This window comes from Heteronotia binoei, chromosome 6 (genome assembly GCF_032191835.1).
Source record: "Heteronotia binoei isolate CCM8104 ecotype False Entrance Well chromosome 6, APGP_CSIRO_Hbin_v1, whole genome shotgun sequence".
NCBI lineage: Eukaryota > Metazoa > Chordata > Lepidosauria > Squamata > Gekkonidae > Heteronotia > Heteronotia binoei.
Window position 1 is genome coordinate 137,924,693 of NC_083228.1, and position 4,725 is coordinate 137,929,417.

At 48.6% G+C, this 4,725-nt stretch overlaps 1 non-coding gene across 1 annotated transcript; it reads right to left on the reverse strand.

Annotated features, from left to right (window-relative positions):
* TRNAT-CGU (transfer RNA threonine (anticodon CGU)) lies at positions 1 to 67 on the reverse strand. The gene has a single exon. It is a non-coding gene; the product is annotated as a tRNA-Thr (tRNA).
* Between the last annotated feature and the right edge of the window lie 4,658 nt (positions 68 to 4,725).

Below are 4,725 nucleotides of genomic sequence, written 5' to 3' on the forward strand. Positions count from 1 at the left end.
TGGAGATGCTGGGGATTGAACCTGGGACCTTCTGCTTACGAAGCAGATGCTCTACCACTGAGCCACCGTCCCTCTGCTCCATACGCGTATCCAATCCCCTCTTGACAGATCCCCTCTTAACAATAAAGGTAACTAGCTAAATTTCTCCAGGCATCCTGAAAAGAATCAGATCCTTCCAAAGGCCAGGAGCGCTAACCTCACTAGGCTTCCCAGACTTGCACCACCAGTCACACTCACCAAATACTCCATGAATGCCACCTGTGTAGGTGGCAACTGATATTTTATCATTATACTGCCATCGGTTGCCAGCTGCATGAATGGGATTATGTGCCTACTAGCAAGACAGCAGTCAGGAAAAACCTAGCAGCATAGCAAATCTTCCCTAAAGGTCAAGGTAGTCCCCTGCGCAAGCACCAGTCGTTTCTGATTCTGGGGTGACGCTGCATCGCAACGTTTTCACGGCAGACTTTTGACGGGGTGGTTTGCCGTTGCCTTCCCCAGTCATCTACGCTTCCCCCACCCCAGCAAGCTGGGTCCTCATTTCACCGACCTCGGAAGGACGGAAAGCGGAGTCAACCTTGAGCCAGCTACCTGAACTCAGCTTCCACTGAGATCGAACTCAGGTCGTGAGCAGAGAGCTCAGACTGCAGTTCTACCGCTCTGCGCCATGGGGCTCTGCTGTAATCGTCCCTACTTTATTTTTATTTACAAAATCCACTGCTTCTCCACAGAAACCAGTTCATGGTGGCATGCCACCTGCTGCAACACCAGGCGTCTTTAAACACCAGGAACGACCAGCAGTCGGCACCAAAAGGCACTGCCAAGGAGCGCCGTGACCCCACTGCGCTTGCCGCAAGGTCAGCGGAGATCGCCTTCTGTGAGATCTGGCCATGTACTCGGAATCGTTTCCATGAGGGACTGGGCAACGCTGCTGAAGAACTGGTCCCCTGTCAATCAGCACAACTGCCCTTAAAGAGTACAGACAGGTTGTTACTTCCAAGCCTGCAGGCTGACCCTGGCATTCCAGGAAAAGAGCCAAAGAACGATTGCTGAACCAACTCTTCACATTTAGCCCTGATGCAACATTCGTTACACTTACGCTTTCCGATAAGCTTAACTCCGTTGCTGCGTTCTTTTCTGCGGTTATTATAACAGCGTTCGATTCGTTTGTATCATTTCTGTTCAAAATCCTCAAATCCCCAATAGCCCGAAGAGGAGACTTTGAACTAGATCTGAAATAAATCGCATCTATAGCCGTTGAGAACGTTACAAGGAGGTGACAGGATCATAGAGTTGGAAGGGACTTCCAGGGTCAAAAAAGGACCATAAAAGGACCATGAGGAGAAAAGTCTCCATTCTCTCACTGTGGACCTGGTTCAGATTTAGATACATTCAGATCCACCTACATTTGAGAAACAGATACAGAGATTCTTCTCAGCAATTGTTCTGGGTTTGCAGGGAGCAGCTAGCCACACTAAAAGCCACAAGAACCTAGCGATTTTTGTACCATTTCAGGATTCCCTGCAGAACCCTATCTGTACTAGTTTTGAGCCAAAACGAGGTGCAAGTGTGCTGCGCAGAGGATTAACCGATCTTTCCTGCACACAAACAAATTATAGAAAAGGCAGGGAGCTTCTTTTATTTCAGCATGAGAAGCACAGCTCACTTTCTCAGATGCACAAAAATGAAAACCTACATGCTTGGTTAAATGGAAGGGGCTGCTCCAAAGACAGACTTTGGAAAAGGCAACTCCCGTTGTATATACTAATGGACGGTTAAAAAGGTAAAGGTCGTCCCCTGCGCAAGCACCAGTCGTTTCCAACTCTGGGGTGACGCCGCATCATGACGTTTTCACTGCAGACTTTTTACAGGGTGGTTTGCCATTGCCTTCCCCAGTCATTTACACTTTCCCCCCAGCAAGCTGGGGACTCATTTTCCCCACCTCGAAAGGACGGAAGGCTGAGTCAACCTGGAGCTGGCTACCTAAACCCAGCTTCCACCGGGCTCGAACTCAGGCCGTGAGCAGAGACCTTCGACTGCAGCTTTACCGCTCTGCGCTACAGGGCTGCTAATGGACAGTTACCCTTTGGTTCACTATCGCCATCCCCAAAGCTATACTTATCTTAGCCTCCGTATAGGGCTGCAAGACGAGAGATTAAAAAAAAAATAACGTCCTTACACATTGCCATAAACCCATATGACTACTTTGCCCATTTCAATTGCACCGGGTCACAGGATGGCCATTTCAGATTCAACTCTCACGTACTGCTCTCCACACGAAATACTCAAGCAATGGGAACAAACAGCCATCTATTTCAGTCACGTTGCACTACGCAGAGTGCCTCTAACCATGTCCCTACGCAACCTCCCATGCATCTCGACAAGCACTAGAATCTTTTACGTTACAATACAAGCGCTTCTGATGAAGTGTGCTTTAAGCACGCAAAAGCTTGCATCTTCAATAAAACCTCGTTGTCCTTAAAGGCGTTACTGGACTCCAACTTTATTTTAATACAAGTACAAGGCTGGGGATTCCTACTTTTGCCCAGCACTCTGTCAAAAAGAATTCAATTCTGAATTAGCCATGTTCGATGCTGCTTAAAACCAGCACTGCTGAGCAAAGGGAGAAGAGAAGGACTCCTCTGGCAACCGAAAATTTTGACGCTAACGGGCATCGGGAATTCAGAGAAGGGAGGGGCAAACTGTTGCCCTTTTCTCCACATGCACACACCGGAAAGAACAATCAGCATCATGATGTGTAGATTACATGCAGGGCTTGCGCTGGGGTTTTTGCTGCCCCAGGCAAGGCTCCACCCCCCCCCCCCACCCTCCAGTGGGGGAGGGCCCTCAGCGCCAGCCCAAATCGGGCCCTGTTTGCACAGAGGGCTCCTCCTCCGTGCAAACCCGCCCCCCCCACCCCGACCTTCCTGCAGTGCAGGAAAAACGAGCAGGAGCCCTCTCATCTTGAGCCCTCTCATCTGGGAAAGCCGAGTGGTGACAGATACTTGGCCCTTCCCTTCCCCAGCGCCCTCGGAGAATGCTGGGGAAGGGAAACGCCAAAGGTAGAGAGGTCACCTGCCCCTTGCCCCTGCCGGGAGTTGGCGCCCTAGTTCGCCGACTCCCACTCGCCAGCCCTGATTACATACCCAGAATATTCCACTGGGATACAGATGTTTTTCTGAGATGGGATGGAGTATATGTTGACTCATGGTAAATAAATACTTTCAACAATTTAACCTTCTTTCTAGATGATCCGATATCAGTGTCGTGAGCCCTGAGGGGGAGGAGCTGGAAGGGTTAACAGACCTGGAAGAGTTGCCAGCCAGTTCCTCAGCTGAACAAACAGCAGCTGGCCCATCAATCACCCTCCAGGCACCAGTGTCAGATGTTGACATCAATCTCCTCCAAGCTCTCCTCCTCCCATCTCAAGAGTTCGAAGCAGGATCCGGAAAGAACTTTCAGAGTGAAGACATGAGGCACGCCGATGCTTCAGGTCTCAGCCCTGAGTTCTAGCACAGTCACTGCCACCCAGAGAGCAGGCTGATTGAGACTCCCATATAGCTCCCACCCAGGACCTAGTAACCTTGTGGAAGCCACAAGTCTATTCTCTGGCTTGCATCCATGCTCCTTCCTGATCCTGACCTGCTTGATTTCCTCGGCACCCTGACCTTTTGGCTTTTGGACACTGACTTCTGATTCTGGTTTGTGATTCTGCATTGGTGACTTGGCTCCTGCTTGACTTCCTGGACTTTGACCTTGGACTGGCTTTGGACTCCTGCCTGCCTGCACCCTGAGAAGGTGACAATCTTCTTATATTTAAATATGACTTTGGATGATACTCTACTTTGGAAACTGAACAAGTTGTAGAACTGAAGCAGAGGGTATAAATGGGAACTCTGGATTGCCTAAATGAGGTCAGTTGCCAACTCTGGTGAGTACAGGATTGTGTCTCCCGGAGCTAGGACCTGGCTACCAATAATGGAGACGACCGGCCAGTAATCTGTTACCCACAGTGCCATCCCAAACCTTCTAAGTTCATTAAGATGATGTAACCTTGTTGAGGAGGGTGCTGCCAGTGTATCAAACTTATGATATACTTAGCAAGCTAATGCTGTCTCCAATATTTATCATGTCTTCCCTTAAAAGCAGCAGATGAGTTTACTTAGAAGCACCGCATCCTCAATTTACATTTTATTGTCTTGGATTCAAGTCTGACTACATTTAGAGTGCCTCCTACAGTGTTAAGTATAAACAGAACATCAAACTAGTATATTTTAAAAATCAAAGCGTTGAAAATTATTTCAATGGATTCTCTAAATCTATTTTGCTTTTTGTACAGAGGATGGTGGAAGACAGGAGGGCCTGGCGTGACTTTGTCCATGGGGTCGCAAAGAGTCAGACTCGACTGTGCGGCTGAGCAACAACAAACTGCCACTTTGTACAAATGCTCATGGCTAATGTTACTTCAAGACTGAAAGAGGTTAGGTTAGCTTACTAGTGTTCATTATTCGAGGAACCAAACCAGGATATGCCATCTGAGGGCAAGGCAGTTGGAGCAGAGTTTGGAGCTCTGGCCAAAGGAGTGAAATAGCTTTTGAGCATCTTTCCCATTACACATTGTGAGCTCTGACTGCAGATACAAACCCATTAAGCAGTTGAAGTCAGCAGATCACAGGCTAATGAGTTATTGCAGCACCACAGCCAATGGTTCGCTACAAGGCCTTG